Genomic DNA, 27,128 nt, shown 5'->3' with positions numbered 1-27,128 from the left:
TAGCTAGCATCTGCACACGCTCGATGGCCAGGCTGGGGAGGCTACAAGAATCTATATCATCCAGCCTGTCACCCAGCCCGCTGTTGATAGCAGATCACAGGATCTTAAAATCTTGCGCAAAAGGCAAAATCCAGAAAAAAATCCCAGGACCAATGGTCCCGCAGGGAGCCTAGGTCCTTCTCCTTCACTAGGCAGAAAAAAACTGAGCTGCAGGAAGCAGGCTGAGGGGTTATTACCAGAGGGACCGCCTCCTGGGCGGAACTGTAAAGTTCTTTTGTTTTCACATATATTACATGTTCTGCCTAGTCCTCTCCTGAAGGTGGCGTAATAACCCTACGGTCAAGATTACTGAAGCTGTGTCCATCAATGAACAAAAGAGAAAATAAAACAGTGTCATTTCTGTCTGCTGCTTCCCCCCTCTGGTATCAGCATGACTCACTTCTGACTCTTCCTGTAACCAAGACAAAAAAGGTGACAGGGGAGGGACGTCCAGCAGATTGACAGCCTCAGCTCTGTTTCTCTATGCTGAGTGAAGGGGATGTGCCCCTTCCCCCCAATCAGCACTCCCTACTCTGCAGAGTGTAAGGTCAGCTCTCTTTTTTCAGACAACTCAGACAAGCTTTATAAACTCTGGGCTTTGAACAGATATAGAGAAGAGTGCTGCAGATAAACAGGTATAATTTATGTAGGAGGCTTTGTTTAATCTCTGTGTATCACATGAGGCCATTCACTCCCCTGGGTATATGGAAGAGTTTACAACCACTTTACAAAGTGTATTTAGTTGCTGGAGATCAGCTTTAATGACTTGCTGTTGGACTATAACATGAAATGTTACTTTTTACTCTTCCTGGTGTTCATATTTTATAGTCATTGCCATAATCTGACAATGAGCTGATGAAAGCAAACTCCAGGCAAAAAAAAAAAAAAAAAAACAACAGTTATACATATGTAGAAGTCACAAATATTTAGCATTCTTTTAATTCACCAAACGTTTGAGAATGTAGAAGAGGAGAAAGCCTCTCTCAGGCAGTGCACCTTTCTGTTATGAAAGGATCCCAGAGGAGGCATCCTCAGACATTCTACCTAGGATGTACAGAGATGATCTGTACAGCATAGAATGGCTGAAGATACTCAGAACCACTAGCGGTATGGAAATAAGCTCTCATTTACAGGGATTGGACAAAAATATAGGAGCACCAGGTAAAAGAGTGAAATTGTTACCTGTTATTGTGTTGGACCACTTTTGGCATCAAAATTGACCATAGCGGCTTTATGATATTGAAGTCTGGCTGCTGTAGCGCCCATGGAAAGTGTGAGGTTTCATCTGCATGCTCATCAAACCGTGATTTGAATCTGCATGCTCATTAAACCAGTTGTTTGAATCTGAGCATATTTGTCTTGGTAAATGGCGCTGTCTGCACAACACAATTTCTGCACCATTTAGTGCACATGGCCAGTCAAAATCTGTAGATAGTCACTGGCAATGACTCTACCTTTCAAGGTGATAATGGGGCCTGCAGAATACCAAGATATGGCTGCCCAAACTATGATTGTGTGGCTACCATGCTTTACCGTTGGCACAAAACTTTTCAAGCTTTTTTAGTTTTTTAGCAAAAAATAAAAAGCTCAGCGGTGATTAAATACCATCAAAAGAAAGCTCTCTCTGTTTCAAAAAATGTAACTTCATTTTGGTACAGCGTTGCATGCCTGCGCAATTGTCATTCAACGTGCGACAGTGCTGAAAGCTGATAATTGACCTGGGCAGGAAGGGGGTGAAAGTGCCCAGTAGGCAAGTTGTTAAGTAAAAGAATGTCATGTTATTATAAAAGATTACATTATTATTTGTGTAAACACGCTGGCACATATTACAGTCTTCCATTGATCGATAGTCCATGATTTGTGGGTGTTGTACCAATCTCTTCTCTTCTGAGCATGAGTATCGGTCACGAGTGGTTTGGCAATTGCAGCTCCCCCATAAATGTTTTGCTTATGGAGTTCACGTTGCACAGTTTTGTGGACACAGGCTTTTGAAGATTGAGCTTTGCTGTCACTTTTGCAGCAGTTTTCTTATTCCGGGTCACAATTCTGCACAATGTCCTTTTGTCTCTTTTGATTAGTTGACCATGTCAACCGTGCTGATGCTTATCAGACAACATTTTCCTGGAAACTGTATATAATGTCATAACCTTTGATACTGTACCTCGCTACACCGCAAATAAATTGGCAACTTAAGTCACAGAGGCATCAGCTAAGCGGGTACCAAAAATGTGCCCTCTTTGAGAGTAAGCTCTGACATGACTCCGTATTACTAGCAGCGCATGTAGTGAATGACAAAAGTGAGGCTTTCCACCTGTTAACTAGGTGTCTCAACACACAGCGGAAGCAACGCAAAACATGTTATCACTTTCACACTTGCAAATCATATAGTGTTTCCATATTTTTGTCCAACCCCTGTAAATGCATGCTCTAAAAATTTAATGTTATCAGAGCCCAAGATGGTAAGTTTGGAACTCTCATGCCCTTCACTCCTAGAGTATAATCCATCAAATGGTCTTGTAGGTGGCAAATAGCGGGTACACAGACTTATGTGGAGTACCATTCAAGAGTTAGGTAAACCTGGGCAAAGATTGCTCCAAAAAGTGGGACAAAAGCATAGTCAGGAAGAGTAACCAGAGAACCGTTCCAAGTAGAACCAGAGCTAAGTGTTAACACTAGAGTGAGAAATAAATATGTAGGAAACACAGCTGGATTCAGGCTAGGTGAAGTATGATTGAAATGAAACCAAGCAAAGTCAGCAACTAGGATTAATCCAATGCACACTAAAGAGTTGTAAACTGACAAATTCTATAACACAGGTGGACAGGACACCATGAGGTCATAAAAGGATGCTGCTACAGAATTACGGCTTCTGAGGAGGAGCCTACAGTATAGGAGAACCCAGAAGAGCAGCAAGACCCAAGAAGTGCACCAGTGGAAACTGAGGTAGAAGCATTTGTATGACAAGACAGCGAAGGGTGGCCCACAGTGAACCAATTATGAAGTCTGATTACTTTCTAAATGACTGTGACAGAGACAACAGTCCAGATGCTCACACAGCAAATGAGTTCCTGACATGTGGGTTCTGGACACCACTCATAAAAATGTAAGGGTTGCACATAAATAATATTTGAAAATGCAAACGTCTTGTACAAGGGAAAATTCCAAAGCTACCAAGCAAAGCAATTTAACAAACATCAAATACAGAAAGTATGGAGTACTCCTTTATGTGGCAGTAAACACGTTTTGTCAATATGAATGGCCTCATATTTTTATGAACTGTGGGATCATCAGCACAGTGCATATGCTCATTTCCTAAGACAGTAATATTTTACTGTACTGAGCCATAAAATGAAAAAAGATCAATTGCTGTGTGTATTTCATCCTCAGTGATCCATCCAAGTCAATTAAAATTTGGTCTGCCTGGTGTATACTTTGGATCCTGCAATGAACCTTTTGTAGTTTAACATCTGGTCTCCACAGTGAAGGAAAATAACCACAGAAAATGTTTAAAATAAGGTCATCTGTGAAAGTGTAAAAAGAAGCAACTGCAGACAGAGCATTACCAAAAAACAAAAGCATACAGAGCAGATTCAGTTTGTTGTGCTATGGTGCCATGGTTCCATGTGTAGCTTCTGTCCTAATGAGAAGAATAAAGTTATGTGCAGGAACAATTCATGATCTAACATATGATGTAAGGTGAGTGCCTTATGCCCCGTACACCTGACTGGACTTTTTGACGGACTAGGTCCGACGGTCTTCCCAACGGACTTTCGGTGGAGGTCCGACGGACTTTCTGAACGAAACGAACTTGGCGACACACGACCGGACTAAGTCCATTTGAAAGTCGGTTCGTTTAGAACGTGATGAAGTAAACTGGACTAAACAAGGAAGTTCAATAGCCAGTAGCCAGCTGCCCTTGCGTCGTATTTGGTCTAGCACACAGACGAACGGGTTTCCCAATTTTTAGTCCACTGGAGCCCACACACGATCGAATTGTCTGACGGATTCCGGTCCGCCAAACCAAGTCTGCCGGAAAGTCAGATCGTGTGTACGCAGCATTACTTCCAAATGGACTGACTAGATCAACGAGAGAAAGAATCCTGCTGTGTTTTCTCACACTAACCTTTCCTTTCAATGATGAAGTTGAAACCCTTGTCTGTACTAGTGGTTATCATTAAAGTGATACTAAACACACACTGTTTAATTTACATTGCCACTTCTATTTCTCTATGTGGAAGATGGCACTGTAAATATTTTATAAAAAAAAAAAAATCTAAGTACCTTTTTCCTAATTGATATACTTTCCCAGCCTGTCTGCAGGCAAACATAAGCAGTAGGGGCTTCTAGTCCTCTGCTACTGGCCACAAGTTCTAACCCTTCCCTGCTCTATCCAAAGCTATCCAAAAAAAAAGGTTTTGGCTGGACATATACTTTATCCTTAACTACTTCCCGACCGCTTCACGTCAATATGCGTCGGCAGAAGGGCACGAACAGACAGAATCACGTACCTGTACGTTGCCCTTTAAAAGGCGGCACGCATGCGAGCCCGCGGGAAGCTCCGTGAGTCGCGTCCCGCAGACTCGACCGCCATGGGGATACACGCGATCGTCTCACGGAGAGGAAGAACGGGGAGATGCTAAAGTAAACAAGCATCTCCTCGTTCTGCCTAGCAACAGTGTCATTGATCTCTGCTCCCTGTGATTGGAGCAGAGATCAGTGATCTATAAAACACAGCCACACCTCCCACAGTTAGCAACACGCCCCTAGGACACACTTAACCCCTACGCTGCCACCTAGTGGTTAACCCCTTCACTGCCAGTGTCATTTACACAGGAATCAGTGCATTTGTATAGCACTGATTGCTGTATAAATCACAATGGTCCCAAAAATGTGTCAAAAATGTCAGTTGTGTCCACCATAATGTCACAGTCATGATAAAAATCGATCGGCGCCATTAAAAAAAAAATATATATATATATTAATAAAAATGCCATAAAACTATCCCCTATTTTGTAAATGCTATAACTTTTGTGCAAACCAATCAATACTCGCTTATTGCAATTTTTTTACCAAAAATATGTAGATGAATACGTATTGGCCTAAACCAAGGAAAAAAATATTTTTTTTATAAATTTTTGGGGGATATTTATTATAGCAAAAAGTAAAAAGTAATGCGTTTTTTTCAAAATTGTCGCTCTTTTTTTGTTTATAGCACAAAAAATAAAAACTGCAGGGGTGATCAAATACCACCAAAAGAAAGCTCTATTTGTGGGAAAAAAGGACATCAATTTTGTTTGGGAGCCATATCGCACGTGCAATTATCAGTTAAAGCGAAGCAGTGCCGAATCGCAAAAAGTGCTCTGGTCAGGAAGGGGGTAAATTCTTCCGAAGGTGAAGTGGTTAAAGCAGACGTAAAGCATGGTGGAGGCAAACAGCATTTCCTATGTAGCAATACCCCCACAGGAGCCGCTGATATAAACTGGTTTCTTCCCAAACAGTACAGAGGCTTCCCATACACACAAAAAACAGTTCATTCACGCTGGCTCCAATAAACAGCCTAGGAAATGTATTTTTAAAGTTTATTGCTTGAAGAACTCCAATAGAAAAAAGAGAACTTGGGCTTGGGGTACGTCAAAATGCTCAGTAGTTAGTAATTAGAGGACAGTCTCTCCTAGTAGTAGTAGTAGAAAGTCTTGAACAGTCTAAGGCCCCACAGCTAAAGACCATGAGGAAAGTCTTTGGGCATTTGTTTACCTTGTGCCTATGCAAAACTACTGGTATCCAGTACAGTCTGGTGTAGACTGGTATCCAGTCATTTCTTCCTGGTTACTATATCATAGAGCTGAACAAAGCCAATCAGGTTAATGTCTGGCTCTATGATCAGCTGACAGAAGTGCCAGCTGGTCGATCAGGACTCCAAGTAGGACGGGAGATCCCGGGTAAAGCCATGAAAGTCGGCAGGAGCAGTTGGGACTTCCTCCCCCTGTGACTTGAAAAAGCAACCCAGTGGCTAGTTAGGATTGCTTTTACAAAAGAGCCAACTGTTGGCTCTAAAAAACAGTATCAGGCATCGTCCCAGTATAACCATCTGAGGTTCAGTGTTGTACCAGGTACACGGTTGGTCGGCAAGTGAGTAACAAACTTTCAGTGCTAGGTTGGCAACCCTTACCCCCCTACTGTATCAATGAGAAACATTGCTGTCACCCTAGGCTACTCTCATGGTTTGGTCTTTAAACATGCCTTCCTCTCTTCATCTAAATTACATGGGGGATTGGCAAGTTTGTACTTTGCAGAAGGAAGGCAACTTTTTTTGATATTATAGTTTAACTCACAGGAATTGACATTTGCCAGTACATGACATTGCATTTCTGGCAACATTACCATGTATTTTCTGTACTTGCAAAAAATATACTTAGCCTTAAAAAAAATAGTGCAGGCATTCCGACTAAAAACCGAAAGGCAGCAATATAGCATATAAACAGTCACCTGTGTACATACAAGCTAGAAAAATGCATTACTACAAAATGGCAAGTTAAGGCGATGCATAGTGTTTCAATCATAAATTGAAATTGAATTGTTACATAGTCCCCAGTTTTAAAACATAAAAATATAACTTCGGACCCCATTTGTCAGCTCTCCAATGTTATGAGAGATGTGGCTGCTGGAATAAAAACCTTTAAAGATTCCTACAAGATGTAGTAAATTGAAACCAAAGTCCTGAAACTTTACGATTTGATCTTATTTTTTCGAAATGTCTTTTGCAGATGCCCATATTAGTGCTTAATAATTCATTTCAATTCTGCTTTTGTAGAGTGAACCAACTTATAACTTCATTGCATTAACCTATAAAGTACACGTACTAGATGAAAAGAGAAAAAAAACAAAAAACACACAGTGCATTAGACACTGAGTAATTTTATTGTGCTCAGCATCTGTTACTATACAGTACTTAATCTCTTATATATTTCACAAATTCAAGTAGAATAAGAAATTTTCTGTAAGGGGCCATATAGTTGTGGAATGTGGCTACAAAGCTAAAGCAATATATAGATTTTTTTTTTTTCCTAAAAGGTGTATTTCATTGAGAATTTGGGGGAGGGGGTGAAACCTCATTGTAAAGTTTACTGCTTTTTGGGGGATTGTGTAAATAGTTTTTATTTTATAGAACATATTTCTGTTAAATAAATGTTATTATGAGAAATAGTCACATATGTGTGTTATAGCAGTAGATTTTAAAGTTCACTGTGGATTTTGCTAGCCACATAAGGTTTTGCTTATGGTATATGCCTATCCACGTGGGAGTAGAAGGTGGTACAGCTTTGCTCTGGATCTACTAAAGACATTTGAAATGTGAATACAAATTAACTGACAGTAGAAATAAAACGAGTCACTCATGCTGATAAAGCAAAACTGATTATGATGGAATTACACCAATATATCCATATTTAAGCAAATTCCACATTCTTTTAATAACTCCATTCAAAAGCTGCTGTTTATAGAGGATTACCATGAACTAGGAACCTCCTCAAATCATTAACTTTGCTTCCACTGCCAGCTTGTAAACAGTGAGACCCCTGGGAAGTCTATAGATAAAGTGCAGATGTCAAACACAAGGCCTGTTGGCTAAATCCGGCCCACCAGGCCTTATCATGTAGCCCTCTTGCCCAGTTTTGCACCTGGATCGTGGCAGAACTCTATTCCTTCACCTCTCACCCTCTGCTCGCTGCCTACATAGGGAGAGGTAGGAGTGACTAGAGATGCAAAAAAGCTTTGGTGGGGTGGGTTGGTGTTGCATCCCTAAACCCTGCACTCTGTGCACTGCGTGAATGCTGTATACAGTGCACCCCTAAACCCTGCACTCTGTACACAGCGCACCCCTAAACCCTGCATTCTATACACAGCGCACCCCTGAACTCGGCACTCTGTACACAGTGCACCCAGTTTTGCACCTGGATCGTGGCAGAACTCTATTCCTTCACCTCTCACCCTCTGCTCGCTGCCTACATAGGGAGAGGTAGGAGTGACTAGAGATGCAAAAAAGCTTTGGTGGGGTGGGTTGGTGTTGCATCCCTAAACCCTGCACTCTGTTGGTGTTGCATCCTCCAACTGAGTCTCCAGGCTCCTCCAGAGATACCAGGCTTGTTGCTCGGTCCTCTCCTGGAAAAGTCCTCCCCTGGATCCTCCAGTCGCTTGGCTTCTCCCCGTAGGCAAGACAGCACAGGACTACCCCTGGATCAGTAGACCCCAAGACTTTTGGGCCTACTCTTTCAATTGCAAAGCCTCGGGCCAGCTGGCCCCCGAGGCACAGGAACAGGCAGCACACTTCCCAGGCCAGGTGAGGTCAGGATAGCGAACCCCGGAAAATAACCCCTCAAAATGACGTCAGTACCTTAAATACCCTCACCCAGAATGTACAGCGGGTGAACCACTCCCATTGGGCTATTTACGAGTAAAAGGGGCATTCAATGCATCCAGCCTGTTGCATTTCCAACACTTACTGGTGGTGACAGCGACACCCACGGCCAAGTGGAATCTAGCACAACCCAGCTGAACTGGTACAGAAACCTGAGCCAAACTGCAACTTCAGACAACTTAAATTTGAAAAACAATAGCGTCTGCTCATTAGGAGCTGGGCGCTACACATGCAACCCACGGCACTGAAGAGACGTGAAAGAGCCCTGGATGCTTGGCATGCCATCCAAGGGTGCAGAACCTATCCCCATCTTCAAGCATGCTATTTATTTATTTGGCATCAGTGGAGTCACTTCATCCTTTGGTTCCCACCAAAAAAAGGAAAAAATAAATGACACATAGATTTTTGGAGCCCCATCGTTTTGCCTGAGAAGTGCACATTCCCTTAGGTAAAGTCTCTTGGCTCCATGCGCCCCATTAAAATGGTAAAAGGTGTACAATGTTTGTGCGTAATATGGAAATGTGTGAGTTCAGTGAGGGTCAACAAAGGTGGAAACACAGCTTTACTGCAAGTGACATCACTACCAAACAAATCAACAACTTTGTTAGGTGAGCAGTGACAGGTCCTCCCTTAGATCCCTTTCACACCACACCACCTATAGCGTCTGCGGTAAAACGCTGCTATTTTTAGCGGCGTTTTACCGTCGGATTTGCGGCGCATTTTGCCCGCTAGCGGGGCGCTTTTACCCCCCGCTAGCGCAATAGCAGCGTTTTGAAGGCGGTATTACAGCGCTGCCCCATTGATTTCAATGGGGAGCAGTGGTGGAGGAGTGGTAAACACACCGCTCCTTCACCGCTCCAAAGAAGCTGCTGGCAGGACTTTTCCTGATGTCCTGCCAGCGCACCGCTGCAGTGTAAAAGCTCTCAAGCTTTCACACTACAGACAATGGTGCAGCTGTTTTAGGGTGGATTGCAGGCGCTATTTCTAACGCTATAGTGCCTGCAAAACGCCCTTGGTGTGAAAGGGGTCTAAAGAGACTAGATCATCTTAAGAATATTGAAAGCTGCTTTCTGAATTTCTACTTTTAGGAAAGTAGAAACTTACACCATAACGCTAAAAGATCCAAAGCAGCTGATCACAGTACTTCTGATAATAATGACCACTGTGCAACATGAACTGGATGATCTAGACCAGGGGTGCCCAACCAGTGGCTCGCGGAGCCCTTTGATGTGGCCTCCTGCTCTGGGATGGCGGGTTGGCAAGCTCAGATTGCAGGTTGTCTACCTGCCATGCCAGAGCATCAGTGTTGTGAATGAAGCCAACGGTAGAGGGAGCAAGCAGCTGCGGAGCAGAGCCACATAAGCCAATGCTTCCTGTATAGCACCAACTCCTGTCATAGGTGGAGTGATACCAAATGCACTCTGCCTGGGACAGAAAGTTTATTACTAAAATCACAGTGTAGATATGGACATATCTGTTCTTTAGTGGTTACTGGGCTGCTTTTAAACTGATCCGCAGGTGTAGCACATTGTACCTGTGACATACCTGCACTGAGCCATAGACTTCTGGTTTTACCTGTGGGTTTGGTGCACGTTCAGAAAGTGCACCGCACCTGCAGAATATGCTAGAATTCTATGGCAAAGTACAGATAACCTGCAGGAAAGCCACAGGTGTGGATAGACCGCAGACCATCAATGTAAAAGTAGCCTTAGGCACTTTAACATGATCTGTCTGACCCAATCGGACCCTCCATTCACCTCTATGGAGTGGCAGATCTAAACAGACTTGTGTCCGTTTACACCTGCCTCCTTCCAATCTGATCTGCTAAATAAACAAAAGTGGATCTGTCCCCTTCCATGTGATCAGATGAGAGGGCCCATAGAGTAGAGTGGACTGTGTCTGTTATCGCTTTGCATACGCAGACTGGACGCAGAACTGTCATCTGCTCATTGTAACCCGCGACTGGTTACTAATTCGCTTAAGTGGCTCTTGTTCATCAAAAGGTTGGGCACCCCTGATCTAGACATTACAGCCCTTTCAAGACTAGGGAATCTTGTAACTGCACAAAAAATTAAAATAAAAGAGGGCACAAACGACTAGTACATTATCTCAAGCACTTTAATAATGGATAACAGAAACAAATTATACTCCCAAAACCAGTATGAATAATAGCCTTGTTTAAATACAGTAACCAGAAGCATGCCCATTATAGAACTCCTTAGGTTCACATGAATAACAGTACCATCTGACGTGTTTCGGGGAGCACATCCCTTTTTTCAGAGCAGACATGTTATACCTAACCCCTCCACCTCCTAATATTAAGGTGACTGAAAATTGATCACACATACTTTAGGAAGGGGAGGAAGAGGTCAAGGGGTCTTTTTGTTTTGTTTATGAGGTGCTGATATCCAGAGACACCTACAGCAGCTCTTCTGGCAGAGCCATTTGGACAATTGGGGACTTTATATTTATGATATAAAACAATAGACATATAGCATTTGCTTATGCAACATATGATACAACATATGATAAAAGTGGTTACATTTCTGTTTGATAATCTAGATATCTCACATATATCTAGTCAATAAATGCCTCCCATATACTACCAAGGGTTGAACTCATTAACTGATATTACCATATTGAAAATTCTAAGGATGTGTTTTGTTCTATGCAAAGTATATTAAACCTAGGTGTAGATAAATGTAGGTAGGTTAGTTAGTTGCTCTTGTATATGTATACCTTCATGTACAGAATGCATGAAGGTAAAAAAAAACCTTCAGACTTTACAACCACTTTAAAGTGTTATGACACTAGCGGGTAATGAATGATGACACCCTAAAAGTGAGAAAAGAAGTGAATGCCAAGTATAACGCTTGTTGTGTGCCACGTCCAAATTTCTCAATGGAAAGAAAAAAGATTCCCCTAAGTGGACTTTATAGGCAACACACAATTGAAATAGAGTAGTATCAAAATAATGTAGTAAAACAGTTATTTATTGAAATTTAAACACAATAATAAATAAAATGAAACATTGTTTTACTGAACGCAGTCAGTTAATATCACCATATCAGACATTGGTATGATAAAACCTCCTTACACCCAACGCATTTCGGGATAACATCTATTCCTTCTTTAGGGTTGCAAAGAAAAAAAGGAGAGGTTCATTTAAAGCACAGAATATATAATCAGTAACTTTTTAGATGAAAATATTTCTTTAGATGAAATATACATTATATTTCAAACAGTTTACTTACACAGTGATAATAGGTGATATATGTTTCAATGTTACAATAGTAAACATTAAAATCAAAGAAATTACAGCATGTGGTTGGTGTGTCAGTGGGGCTGCTATCCCAGGGCAACGAGGGCATCAAAGGAAGTTTATTCACACGAGATTGGTATTGGAATCACTGGAGGGGTTAAATACCAATTCCTATGTCTCACAGTCAAAGGCCGGCCGTATGAACACACTGGAGCCTAAATAAGGGGTCCCTGAAAGTAAGCAAAAAAATATAATATGTATGTCTATATATGCCTGTATAAACACGCTTATATATATGAAGAAAATAAACCGCGCTAGAGTGAAAAATAAAAATGCACAATAATCTAAAATAAAGGCCGCAGCTCTAAGTGAGATACACACACCCAAAAACAATAGAAAATTTTCAAAAGCTGCGCCAAAAAAACGATATATACTAACTACCCCAAAAAATATAAAAACATTATGAAAGGTTATAAATAAATATCACATTCCATATAAATTCAATGAAAAAAATAACAAAAATTGTGATTTATCTGCTAAAGAGGAAGGAACAAACAAGGTTCATAAAAAGTCCTTAGTTGCAATCCATTCCAGAACACCACGGTGATTCCACTCAAAGACTGCACACAAGTGCCCGTCACCAAGAAGTGAGTGGCTTACCAGATGGAAGCTTAATCAAAGCCTTGTATGCAAATCATCAGTATCCTCCTCCTTAGAACTTGTATTCATAGATCAGCTAACCACAATGAAAGGCAGCTTTCCCATAAATATATATCTCATTCAGCGATCCCAAATAATGCTATCAATGGCTCCAAAAAGAAGAGGAAACCCACATAGTATAACCGTTTGGAAAATTTATTTTAAAACATAAATATTGCACTTACATTGGCATCCATTCAGATACAGCATAGAAAAAAAAACATAGAAAGCCGGCCGGCATTCGGGAGCCCGTCCTCCCTTCGTACAATGTGATGGCGTCACTGCGTGCCTTCCCAGATGCGTTTCGTCACAAATGACGTTGTCAATGGGGAACGCTTATATATAGGTTAAATTATGCTTATAACTCCCAAATGAACAAAAAAACAGTGTCAAGTGGGTTAATTGATAAAAACGTGTGCACTGATGTAAAGACAAGGATACCTGGAAATAGGGAGTATGCTGGATCAAACGAAAGACAGATTTGTTGAAAAGCCACCTAACGCCCACTATAAGGCAAAAAAATATGTATAATTATATATATGTCTAATTGTGCCATATTTTGTTATATTAAATATAAGAACATTATTTTATATCATATAGTGAGACTGGGGGTAAAGGTTACGTATATTTGAAAGTCAATTATGTATGTATATTTTGGGGGTCAAAAGGGTGTATAAACAATTATTTGTTGGACATCACAAAAAATTAATAAATAAATAAATAAATAAATAATTTTAGTAAACACAATCAGGTATTAATAGTCCCTAGGTATTATTTAATACTGAGGTGTTCATAGAAAAATCATAACTAGAATCTCTAGGTCCTTACCCCAGTGCACAGAGATAGACACATCCAGCCGCACGTCCCGACACCCTGTGAGAGCTGATCTATTGTCTCTTTGATATGATACAATAATATAGTTCATACAGCATATTTTTTTGCATAGGTATCTGGAGATAGCAGAATATCGCCCGGACCCTACCCCATTTGTGGCAATGCCTGCCTCTTCTACTCCTGCTGCTGAAATAACTTTTAATGTTTCATATAATCCTCTGCGTTTCCTAATCCTGTGTGCCCCTGTCTTTGTGTTTAAAAAAAAAATTGCCATCTATACCTGATTTCAGAGCGCAGCTCGTCGCTCACGTGAACGGCCACCTCTCTCCTCCTCTTGTCCCGATTGACATCAGCAGGGGATTCTCAGCTCCTCCCACTCTAGCTGTCAGATTGAGAGGGGAGAGAGGCAGCCGTTCACGTGAGCGCTGAGTGGTGCTCTGAAATCAGGTATAGACGGCATTTTTCTTTATAAAACACAGAGACAGGCACACAGGATTAGGAAACACAGAGGATTATATGAAGATATTACAGTGGCTTAATAAACACTTTAATGTGTTTTGTGTTAAGGCAGCCTATTCATTTTGGATTGGCTGCCGATGCATCATCAAAAATGCATTGGAACAAAAAGTGTGATTTGTCCTCAGTATTAAATTGACAGCAACAATTCACTGGCTGCATGCTTCATTCCCTGAGAAATAAAATAAGGAGGGATAACAACATTTTAAACAACAACCTATTCAGTTCTACTAATAAAGGATACCATCAAACACTGAACAGGCTGCAGAACCTGCACATACATATCCTCTCAATTTCTTAATGTTTTCTAGGTAACAGATTGCAGATTGCAGATTGACAGTCGGGAGGTGGCTTTGCCATCCTGGGTGGATGTCATATGATGTCCTGTCAGGAAGCACCAATCACGTGGCCACGGGGCTACGCAGTGGCTCGATCTGTCACGACTCATTACCTGTACCATGTGACCAATCACAGCAAGTCACATGAAAGTTGTACAGAATGGATGGCTCCCTTTCATGCCATCCATTGTATACAATTGTGTTAATAGCTGTGACTGGTCAATTTGATCACATGGAACAATTGGCAAATCACAGCCCATCTGTACTATGTGATTAGCTGTGACCAATCAAAACAGGCTGAATGATTCCTGTTTCATTTAGTAAAATGCTTGCTTATAGCATCACTAGTAGTCATTATTTTCCTCTGGTCACAGTGTGTTAAAAAAAAAAAATAGTAAAAGAGAAAAAAAAGTAATAAAAAATAAAAATAATATATATATATGTTTTATACTGTCACCAGTCAGTGTCCCTGATCACTGCCACACCAGTTATATGATGACGCTGGAGACAGTATGTTAAAACAATAAAAAAAAATTGAGAAAATGTTTTCTAAATTTCTTCATTTTCAAAAAGAGATGACAAAAAATAACAACTTCAAAAAATTAGCCATGCCTCTAACTAAAGACCTTTGACTGTCTACTTTCCAAAAAAGGGTCATTTGGGGGTTATTTATACTGTCCTGAGTTTGTGGACTCTACAACTTTCCTACAGACTAAATAAAATACGAGGATTTAGGTTCTTCTTACCAAAGAAATGTAGCAGAATATATTTTGGGCTAAATTTACGAAGAACAAATATGTATTTTCAAAATTGTATTTTATTTTAACAAAAATGCCCATTTTTTCCCCCCAAAATTGTCAGTCTTTTGGTATATATAGCAAAAAATAAAAAACCCATTGGTGTATAAATACCACCAAAAGAAAGCTCTATTTGTGTCAACAAAATGATAAAAATGTTGTTTGAGTACAGTGCTGCATGACTGCGCAATTGTCATTCAAAGTGCTGAAAGATGAAAATTGACTCAGGGCAGGAAGGGGTTAAAAGTGCTCAGTATTGAAGTGGTTAAAATCACTGTCATCCATGGCATGACGTTAATCTTCCAAACCACAATGAAATAAAGAAGACAAAAAGTAGGAGCTATGCACAGCCCCTACTAGTTACACATTTTATCATTTATTTATTCATGTTAGAATTATGGGTGTATCATAAATAGTATAGAATAGAATAGAATAGTACATTGATCTGCAATGTATAAATAGGCAATTAACATTGTTACCAACTGTAATAATGCTCTGCTAGCATAGCTGACACATTGTAACTGATCAGCATCAGCTCAGATATATCACTGCACATGCACAGAGCCACCTAGTGGCTGTAAGGCTGCATTCACATCTGAGCATATCTTTTTTCAGGCGTTTTTCGGGGGGGTTTTATAAGCTTTTTCAAAGCGTTTTTGAAGTGTATTACAAGCGTTTTCACAGCTTCAGGCATTTTTGTTTAGCCAATTTAAGCACTAGGGGGAGGAGATGAAGAAGAAATTAGGTGTCGGGAGATACTATTTGAGACTCCGTTCACATGTCCGCATTTCAAATCGCGGGCAGAATTGCCGCGATTCTGCCTGTGATTTGCAATAGTAGCACATCGCGGGATGCTCATGTGTTCCTAGTGCGTTTCCCATTGATTCCAATAGCACCCCAAACATGGTGCGATTTTCCCACAATTCGTCGGGCGACAATCGCAGTAAAAACGCCCCTGAACAGAATCGCTTGACGCCTCTCTCCCAAAAGAAATACAGGAGATTCTTTTGGGCGACGGGCATCCTGCAACTCTATTTTTACTGTGATTGTCCCCCCCCCCCCCATACGCGGAGATGTGAACGGAGCCTTGAACGTTTTTACGGGCGTTTTACAAAAGTTTTATGAGCATTTTCTGCTCAAGTCAGGCCTTTCTATTGAAGTCTATGGAGCTAAAAATGCTTGTAATACACCCAGAAATAAGCTCATGTACTTGTTGGGCATTTTGGAACTTTAGAGGTGAGCTTTTTATGAGCTGAAAATGCTCAGGTGTGAATGCAGCCTTAGCCCTTGTACACGCGGTCGGAGAATCTGTCGGAATGTGTCCTATCGGACCGTGTCATCGGATAATCCGACTGTGTGTGGTATGCATCGGACTGATTCCGTCCGAATATCCGTTGGACCCAATTTTCCAACATGTTGGAAATATTTCCTGACCAACTGGTTCGATTGGACATACTCCGATCATGTGTAGCGAATTTTGATCGGACCAAGTGCCACGCATGCTCAGATCAAATTCCTACATCAAAGCTATTGGCTACTAGCCTGATTGTAGTCCCATCGTAACGAAATTACGTCATCACGTTCTGAAAGATCGGATTTTTTGACAACTTAGTCCGACTGTGTGTATGCAACAGTTTCGGACACAAAATCAGACGGATTTGGTTGGCAGAATCTCCGACTGTGTGTACAGGGGCTAAAGCTACTTTCACACTGGGGAGGGGGGGGGCATTAGCGGAAAAGCGCCACTCATTTTAAAAGTGCCGCTGTCAAAGTGATTTAAAGGCTCTTCGGCAGTGGTGGTCATTGATTCCAATGGCAGGAGCGGCGGGGGAGCAGTGGGGGAGTGGTGTATACACTGCTCTCCCACCACCTGAAAGATGCTGCTTGCAGGACTTTTTCAAACGTCCTGCAAGCACACCACCCCAGTGTGAAAGCACTCAGGCTCTCATACTGGGGCTGCATTGTAGGACTTCCATGGGGCTACATTCATGTGCATACTTACTTGGTGGGAAGGGTTTAATATTGCTGACAGAAGCATCAAATATTGTAAATTGTAATGCCTTGGGCACATTGGCCATTGCCAATGTATATAATTGTTCATATGCCATATACCTGTAAATGCAAGTAATGATTGTTAATTGTATATTCCCCAACGGGCTAGCAGTGGTGAAGGAAGGGATGTTTCAGCATCAGTGTAAGGGGAAAAATGCCCCTGTTTCGGTGGCGTCACTGGAAGGAGAAAAATGCCCCTGCTTCGGTGGTGTCACTGGAAGGAGAAAAATGCCCCTGCTTTGGTGGTGTCACTGGTTGAAGGAACATGTCCCTGTATTCTATAAGGCACCTGTACTGTATTCTATGGGACACCTGTACTCCATTTTATGGGGCACTTGTTCTACAGTCTATAGGACACCTGTACTCAACTGAAAAATTTTGAAAAATACTAAACAAAAACATCAATTGCAGCCACTGTGCCCATCATATGCAGACTTTGTGCCCAGAAAAAGCAGCCACTTGTGGGGGGGGGGGGGGGGTGGCTTGGCTACAGCGGCCGTGGATATGCATGAATCTATCCATAGTACACAGAGGAGGAGGCCGAGCACCTCTAATGGATGCACCGCCACTGCCCGTACTGTATTCTATAGGACACCTGTACTACATTCTATGGGACACCTGTAAGCCCTTGTACACACGGTCGGACATTCCGATGGACAATGTCCGATAGGACCGTGTTGTCGCATAATCCGACAGTGTGTGGGCTCCATCGGACTGTTTCCGTCGGAGTATCCGACGGACCAAGTTTTCCAGCTGGGCTATAAAATTTTGCGACAACATGCTCCGATCGGACTTTGTCTGATCATGTGTAGAGAATTCCGATCTGACAAAGTGCCACGCATGCTCAGATCAAATTCCTAGACCAAAGCTATTGGCTACTAGCCTGAACGTAGTCCCGTCCTAACGAAATAACGTCATCACGTTAAGTATGATCGGATTTTCTGACAACTTTGTCCGACTGTGTGTATGCAACAGTTTCGGACAAAATCCATCGGACAAAATCCGACGGATTTGGTTGTCGGAATGTCCGACCGTGTGTACAAGGGCTATTATATTCTATGTGAAACCTGTACTGTAATATATTCTATGTGACTCCTGTACTGTATTCTATTTGGTTCCTGTACTTTATTCTATAGGACACGTATAATACATTCTATGGGACACCTGCAATATATTCTATGGTACACCACCTGTACTGTGTTCTATAGGGCACCTGTAATGTATTCTATGGGACACCTGTGCTGTATTCTATAGGACACCTGTACTGTATTATTTAGGGCACCTGAACTACATTCTATGGAATACCTGTACTGTATTCTATGGGACACCAGTACTACAATCTATTGGACACCTGTAATGTGTTTTATGGGACACGTATACTACATTTTATGGGACACCTGTAATATATTATATGGAACACCTGTGCTGCATTCTATGGGACACCTGTAATATATTCTATAGGGCACATGTACTGTATTATATAGGGCACCAATACTAAATTATTAGACACATGTACTGTATCCTATGGGACACCTGTACTACATTCTATGGGAGATGTGTATTGTATTCTATGGGACAAATGTAAATATATTCTATGAGAAACACATGCTACAGTCTATGTGGCACCTGTACTATATGCTATGGGACACCTGGATTACATTCTATGGAACGCCTGTACTCTATTCTATGGGACACCTGTACTATTTTCTATAGGATACCTGTACTACATTATATGGGATACCTGTAATATATTCTATGGCCACATGTACTGTATTGTATAGGACACCTGTACTACATGCTATTGGACAATTGCAGTATATCATATGTGACACCTGTCCTTTATTCCATGGGATACATGCACTATAGTCTATGGGACACCTGTAGTATATTCTATGGCACACATGTACTACATGTGCAGTATATTATATGTGACACCTGTACTGTATTCTATATAGGACACCTGCACTATATCCTATAGGACACTTACACTATAGTTTATGGTGGGGCTCAGCAACCAGTAGATCGCAGACAGGGGACTGGTAGATCATGGTTTGGGCTTGCTGACCCACCAACCCAGAGGGATTACTTGTAAAGTTGGAGCTGTAGTATGGAGCAAGAGCCGCGTAAGCTGATGCCTTCTGACCCATTTAGAGTGCTACCAACTGCGCTTAACCTTTTATCCCGGCTAGCCGTCTCTGGAGTGGTGCCAGCAGTAGGAACAAAGATTTTTCAGGTCAGTGTGAAGCAATACACTGGGCATATTCATATAGGGCTGTTTTCACACTGATACACTGCAGTTTACCCACACCGTGGGTGTAGCACAGTGTACCTGAAAATTTTCCTGTGGTGTTTGCTGCACTTAGCCATAGATTTCTATTATATTCTGCTGTTTTACCACCCCCCAACTTTACGTGTGAACAAGCCCTAAGGGTGCCGCTGCCAAATGCAACTAAGGGCTCATTCAAAAGTTCAGCAGGCACTGCTGCTCCTCTGAAAAGTGATCTGAGTATGTGGTGACAGGTAATGAGGAGGCGATATGCTGCCACCTCACCACCTGATTTAAACCCACGATTGCCGTGCAATGAACACAATTGTGGCATGGTAGTAGGGCAAATAGAGGTTTAAATCATGTGTGAGGAGGTGACACTGTGCTCCGGTGATCTGTGACTTCTATTGTGTTGCTCAGGTAGATCTCCACCTCTGTAAGGTTGCCTACCCAAGGTCTATGGGATACCTGCACTATATTGCATGGGCACATGTACTGTATTCTATGGGACACCTGTAATACAGTATATTCTATTGGACACTTCTAGTTTATTCTATGGGGGAATCTGTCCTATACTCCATGGAATACATGCACTATATACTATGGGACACCTGTTCTAAATTGTATTGGTCACCTGTAATATATTCCATGGTACACCTGTACATATTCTTTGGGACACCTATATTATATTCTATGGGACACTTGTAGTATTTTCTTTATCACACCTGCACTACGTTCTATGTGACTCCTGTACTGTATTCTATGGGACACCTGTAATATATATAGTTACATAGTAGGTGAGGTAGAAAAAAGATGCAAGTACAACCTATAAATAAATATATATATATATATTATATGGGGTAACTGCTCAACATTCTATGAGACACCCATACTACGGGTGTCCCATAGACTACAGTATAGGTGTCTCATAGAATACAGTACAGGTGTCTCATACAATGTAGTGCAGGTGTGATAAAGAAAATACTACAAGTGTCTCATAGAATATAGTACAATAGAATACAGTACAGGTGTCTCATAGAATATAGTACAATAGAATATAGTAAAGGTGTCACATGGGCAGCACAGTGGCTAAGTGGATAGCACTTGCGGTTGCAGCACAGAATCATTGATTTCACACCATGGCTGATCCACACACCGTCACATTTCAAGGGGCATACACCCAGTGTAATCCCCCCATACTAGAAAGAGGCCCCTCTTATACATCCAATGGTGTATGGTCGGAGGTGTATGGTGTATGGTCAGAGCTGGGGCCGTGTAAGGTTGGAGATCGGGCCGTGTATGGTCGGAGCTCGGGTCGTGTATGGTCGGAGCTCGGGTCGTGTATGGTCGGAGCTCGGGTCGTGTATGGTCGGAGCTCGGGTCGTGTATGGTCGGAGCTCGGGTCGTGTATGGTAGGAGCTCGGGGTCGTGTATGGTCGGAGCTCGAGCCGTGTATGATCGGAGTTCGGGCCATGTATGGTCGGAGCTCGGGCCGTGTATGGTCGGAGCTCGGGCCGTGTATGGTCGGAGCTCGGGTCGTGTATGGTCGGAGCTCGGGCCGTGTATGGTCGGAGCTCGGGTCGTGTATGGTCGGAGCTCGGGTCGTGTATGGTAGGAGCTCGGGGTCGTGTATGGTCGGAGCTCGAGCCGTGTATGATCGGAGTTCGGGCCATGTATGGTCGGAGCTCGGGCCGTGTATGGTCGGAGCTCGGGCCGTGTATGGTCGGAGCTCGGGCCGTGTATGGTCGGAGCTCGGGTCGTGTATGGTCGGAGCTCGGGCCGTGTATGGTCGGAGCTCGGGTCGTGTATGGTCGGAGCTCGGGGTCGTGTATGGTAGGAGCTCGGGGTCGTGTATGGTCGGAGCTCGAGCCGTGTATGATCGGAGTTCGGGCCATGTATGGTCGGAGCTCGGGCCGTGTATGGTCGGAGCTCGGGCCGTGTATGGTTGGAGCTCGGGTCGTGTATGGTCGGAGCTCGGGCCGTGTATGGTCGGAGCTCGGGTCGTGTATGGTCGGAGCTCGGGTCGTGTATGGTAGGAGCTCGGGGTCGTGTATGGTCGGAGCTCGAGCCGTGTATGATCGGAGTTCGAGCCGTGTATGGTCGGAGCTCGGGCCGTGTATGGTCGGAGCTCGGGCCGTGTATGGTCGGAGCTCGGGCCGTGTATGGTCGGAGCTCGGGCCGTGTATGGTCGGAGGTGTATGGTCGGAGCTCGGGCCGTGTATGGTCGGAGCTCGGGTCGTGTATGGTCGGAGCTCGGACCGTGTATGGTCGGAGCTCGGGCCGTGTATGGTTGGAGGTCAGAGCTCGGGCCGTGTATGGTCGGAGATCGAGCTGTGTATTGTGGGAGGTCGGGTCATGTATGGTTGGAGCTTGGGTCGTGTATGGTCGGAGCTCGGGTCGTGTATGGTCGGAACTCGGGTCGTGTATGGTCGGAGCTTGGGGTCGTGTATGGTTGGAGCTCGGGCCGTGTATGGTCGGAGCTTGGGTCGTGTATGGTTGGAGCTCGGGTCGTGTATGGTTGGAGCTCGGGCCGTGTATGGTCGGAGCTCGGGTCGTGTATGGTCGGAGCTCGGGTCGTGTATGGTCGGAGCTCGGGTCGTGTATGGTCGGAGCTCGGGTCGTGTACGGTCGGAGCTCGGGTCGTGTACAGTCGGAGCTCGGGTCGTGTACGGTCGGAGCTCGGGTCGTGTATGGTCGGAGCTCGGGTCGTGTATGGTCGGAGCTCGGGTCGTGTATGGTCGGAGCTCGGGTCGTGTATGGTCGGAGCTCGGGTCGTGTACGGTCGGAGCTCGGGTCGTGTACGGTCGGAGCTCGGGTCGTGTACAGTCGGAGCTCGGGTCGTGTACGGTCGGGGCTCGGGTTGTGTACGGTCGGAGCTCGGGTCGTGTATGGTCGGAGCTCGGGCCGTGTATGGTCGGAGGTGTATGGTCGGAGCTCGGGCCGTGTATGGTCGGAGGTGTATGGTCGGAGCTCGGGCCGTGTATGTATGGTCGGAGCTCGGGCCGTGTATGGTCGGAGGTCGGGCCGTGTATGGTCGGAGCTCGGGCCGTGTATGGTCGGAGGTGTATGGTCGGAGCTCGGGCCGTGTATGGTCGGAGGTGTATGGTCGGAGCTCGGGCCGTGTATGTATGGTCGGAGCTCGGGTCGTGTATGGTCGGAGCTCGGGCCGTGTATGGTCGGAGCTCGGGGTCGTGTATGGTCGGAGCTCGGGCCGTGTATGGTCGGAGGTGTATGGTCGGAGCTCGGGCCGTGTATGGTCGGAGGTGTATGGTCGGAGCTCGGGCCGTGTATGTATGGTCGGAGCTCGGGCCGTGTATGGTCGGAGGTCGGGCCGTGTATGGTCGGAGCTCGGGCCGTGTATGGTCGGAGGTGTATGGTCGGAGCTCGGGCCGTGTATGGTCGGAGGTGTATGGTCGGAGCTCGGGCCGTGTATGTATGGTCGGAGCTCGGGCCGTGTATGGTCGGAGGTCGGGCCGTGTATGGTCGGAGGTCGGGCCGTGTATGGTCGGAGCTCGGGCCGTGTATGGTCGGAGGTGTATGGTCGGAGCTCGGGCCGTGTATGGTCGGAGGTGTATGGTCGGAGCTCGGGCCGTGTATGGTCGGAGGTCGGGCCGTGTATGGTCGGAGCTCGGGCCGTGTATGGTCGGAGCTCGGGCCGTGTATGGTCGGAGGTGTATGGTCGGAGCTCGGGCCGTGTATGGTCGGAGCTCGGGCCGTGCATGGTCGGAGGTGTATGGTCGGAGCTCGGGCCGTGTATGGTCGGAGGTGTATGGTCGGAGCTCGGGCCGTGTATGGTCGGAGGTGTATGGTCGGAGCTCGGGCCGTGTATGGTCGGAGGTGTATGGTCGGAGCTCGGGCCGTATATCTCCCGGCACACAGGATGCTCCAGATGTAACAAGGAGCCGGCTAGTGACCGAATTGGGGCGTGCCCACCCTTGCCCCGCCTTCTTCTACACAGCTGGAGCCAATGAATAGGCGGGGGTGTGTCTTGGTTGCAGGGGTTAACCCTATGTGGTCGGGACGCTCGGTGCCGATGTGTATGAGACGGACACGGTGTAGTGCTGGGAGGCCGTCCGTCCTCAGTGGGAGCCGCAGCCCGGACTCCGCATCATTCCCCGGGAGGAGACATCACCAAGGTGAGCGGAGCCCGGGGGGTCCTGGAGGGGACGGGGAGGGCGGACAATGGTCGGGTGAGGAGATGCTGACTGATCGTATCTATAGTAACGCGGCTCCTGGACCGCTCCGTCCTCACACATCCTCCGATGTATCTTTATATCATTACTAATAATGGCGAGCAACCTCTATAGCCGCCATCCCCATCCAATGATATTCATAGAGGGACCACACCGGGAATGGATGGAGCGTCACGTGACCCCCCGGGGAGCCCATTGATGGATTGCATGTCACCCGTACTGACAGGCACAAAGACTCTGCCCTACTGCCAGCTCTCCCGTCAATTCATACCATGGCTGATCTACACACCGTCACATTTCAAGGGGCATACACCCAGTGTAATCCCCCCCCATACTAGAAAGAGGTCCCTCTTATACATCCAATCCATCACCCCCCATCACATATCACATCACCCCCCCCCCCCGTCACATTTCCCCCATCACATCTCAGGGGGCATACACCCAGTGTAATCCCCCCATACTAGAAAGAGGTCCCTCTTATACATCCAATCCATCACCCCCCATCACATATCACATCACCCCCCCCCCCGTCACATTTCCCCCATCACATCTCAGGGAGCATACACCCAGTGTAATCCCCCCATACTAGAAAGAGGTCCCTCTTATACATCCAATCCATCACCCCCCATCACATATCACATCACCCCCCCCGTCACATTTCCCCCATCACATCTCAGGGGGCATACACCCAGTGTAATCCCCCCATACTAGAAAGAGGTCCCTCTTATACATCCAATCCATCACCCCCCATCACATATCACATCACCCCCCCCGTCACATTTCCCCCATCACATCTCAGGGGGCATACACCCAGTGTAATCCCCCCATACTAGAAAGAGGTCCCTCTTATACATCCAATCCATCACCCCCCATCACATATCACATCACCCCCCCCCCCCCGTCACATTTCCCCCATCACATCTCAGGGGGCATACACCCAGTGTAATCCCCCCATACTAGAAAGAGGTCCCTCTTATACATCCAATCCATCACCCCCCATCACATATCACATCACCCCCCCCCCCCCCGTCACATTTCCCCCATCACATCTCAGGGAGCATACACCCAGTGTAATCCCCCCATACTAGAAAGAGGTCCCTCTTATACATCCAATCCATCACCCCCCATCACATATCACATCACCCCCCCCCCCCGTCACATTTCCCCCATCACATCTCAGGGGGCATACACCCAGTGTAATCCCCCCATACTAGAAAGTGCCCCTCTTATACATCCAATCACATCACCCCCCCCCCCCCCCCATCACATCTCAGGGGGCATACACCCAGTGTAATCCCCCCCATACTAGAAAGAGGTCCCTCTTATACATCCAATCCATCACCCCCCATCACATATCACATCACCCCCCCCCCCCCGTCACATTTCCCCCATCACATCTCAGGGGGCATACACCCAGTGTAATCCCCCCATACTAGAAAGAGGTCCCTCTTATACATCCAATCACATCACCCCCCCCCCCCCATCACATCTCAGGGGGCATACACCCAGTGTAATCCCCCCATACTAGAAAGTGCCCCTCTTATACATCCAATCACATCACCCCCCCCCCCATCACATCTCAGGGGGCATACACCCAGTGTAATCCCCCATACTAGAAAGAGGCCCCTTTTATACATACAATCACATCACCCCCCCCCCCCCCCCCACAATCACATCACCCCCCAATCACATTTCCCCCATCACATCTCAGGGAGCATACACCCAATGTAATCCCCCCATACTAGAAAGTGTCCCTCTTATACATCCAATCCATCACCCCCCCAAATCACATCACACCCCCCCCCGATCACATTACCCCCCATCACATCTCAGGGGGCATACACCCAGTGTAATCCCCCATACTAGAAAGAGGCCCCTTTTATACATACAATCACATCACCCCCCCCCCCCCCACAATCACATCATCCCCCAATCACATTTCCCCCATCACATCTCAGGGAGCATACACCCAATGTAATCCCCCCATACTAGAAAGTGTCCCTCTTATACATCCAATCCATCACCCCCCCAAATCACATCACACCCCCCCCCCGATCACATTACCCCCCATCACATCTCAGGGGGCATACACCCAGTGTAATCCCCCCATACTAGAAAGAGGTCCCTCTTATACATCCAATCCATCACCCCCCATCACATATCACATCACCCCCCCCCCCCCGTCACATTTCCCCCATCACATCTCAGGGAGCATACACCCAGTGTAATCCCCCCATACTAGAAAGAGGTCCCTCTTATACATCCAATCCATCACCCCCCATCACATATCACATCACCCCCCCCCCCGTCACATTTCCCCCATCACATCTCAGGGAGCATACACCCAGTGTAATCCCCCCATACTAGAAAGAGGTCCCTCTTATACATCCAATCCATCACCCCCCATCACATATCACATCACCCCCCCCGTCACATTTCCCCCATCACATCTCAGGGGGCATACACCCAGTGTAATCCCCCCATACTAGAAAGAGGTCCCTCTTATACATCCAATCCATCACCCCCCATCACATATCACATCACCCCCCCCCCCCGTCACATTTCCCCCATCACATCTCAGGGGGCATACACCCAGTGTAATCCCCCCATACTAGAAAGAGGTCCCTCTTATACATCCAATCCATCACCCCCCATCACATATCACATCACCCCCCCCCCCCCCGTCACATTTCCCCCATCACATCTCAGGGAGCATACACCCAGTGTAATCCCCCCATACTAGAAAGAGGTCCCTCTTATACATCCAATCCATCACCCCCCATCACATATCACATCACCCCCCCCCCCCCGTCACATTTCCCCCATCACATCTCAGGGGGCATACACCCAGTGTAATCCCCCCATACTAGAAAGTGCCCCTCTTATACATCCAATCACATCACCCCCCCCCCCCCCCATCACATCTCAGGGGGCATACACCCAGTGTAATCCCCCCCATACTAGAAAGAGGTCCCTCTTATACATCCAATCCATCACCCCCCATCACATATCACATCACCCCCCCCCCCCCCCGTCACATTTCCCCCATCACATCTCAGGGGGCATACACCCAGTGTAATCCCCCCATACTAGAAAGAGGTCCCTCTTATACATCCAATCACATCACCCCCCCCCCCCCCCATCACATCTCAGGGGGCATACACCCAGTGTAATCCCCCCATACTAGAAAGTGCCCCTCTTATACATCCAATCACATCACCCCCCCCCCCATCACATCTCAGGGGGCATACACCCAGTGTAATCCCCCATACTAGAAAGAGGCCCCTTTTATACATACAATCACATCACCCCCCCCCCCCCCCACAATCACATCACCCCCCAATCACATTTCCCCCATCACATCTCAGGGAGCATACACCCAATGTAATCCCCCCATACTAGAAAGTGTCCCTCTTATACATCCAATCCATCACCCCCCCAAATCACATCACACCCCCCCCCGATCACATTACCCCCCATCACATCTCAGGGGGCATACACCCAGTGTAATCCCCCATACTAGAAAGAGGCCCCTTTTATACATACAATCACATCACCCCCCCCCCCCCCCCCACAATCACATCATCCCCCAATCACATTTCCCCCATCACATCTCAGGGAGCATACACCCAATGTAATCCCCCCATACTAGAAAGTGTCCCTCTTATACATCCAATCCATCACCCCCCCAAATCACATCACACCCCCCCCCCGATCAC

General features: G+C 45.6%; 1 protein-coding gene across 7 annotated transcripts in view; it reads left to right on the top strand.

Moving 5' to 3' along the window:
• The first annotated feature begins 23,205 nt into the window (after positions 1–23,205).
• Positions 23,206–27,128, top strand: part of SNCAIP (synuclein alpha interacting protein) — a 311,501-nt gene continuing 307,578 nt past the window's right edge. For 6 of the 7 annotated variants that reach the window (XM_077462204.1, XM_077462193.1, XM_077462201.1 and 3 more), the window contains exon 1: positions 23,206–23,352. The gene's annotated coding sequence lies outside the window, so the exon portion shown is untranslated. The remainder of the gene's footprint in view (positions 23,353–27,128) is intronic. The other variant, XM_077462199.1, reaches the window with a different exon arrangement.

The sequence above is a fragment of the Lithobates pipiens genome, unplaced genomic scaffold (genome assembly GCF_037356315.1).
Source record: "Lithobates pipiens isolate NorthernLeopardFrog02 unplaced genomic scaffold, aLitPip1_a1.2 Scaffold_3, whole genome shotgun sequence".
In the NCBI taxonomy this organism is placed as follows: Eukaryota; Metazoa; Chordata; class Amphibia; order Anura; family Ranidae; genus Lithobates; species Lithobates pipiens.
Note: the sequence above shows the minus strand (reverse complement) of the source record. Positions and strands in the feature narration are given on the sequence as shown.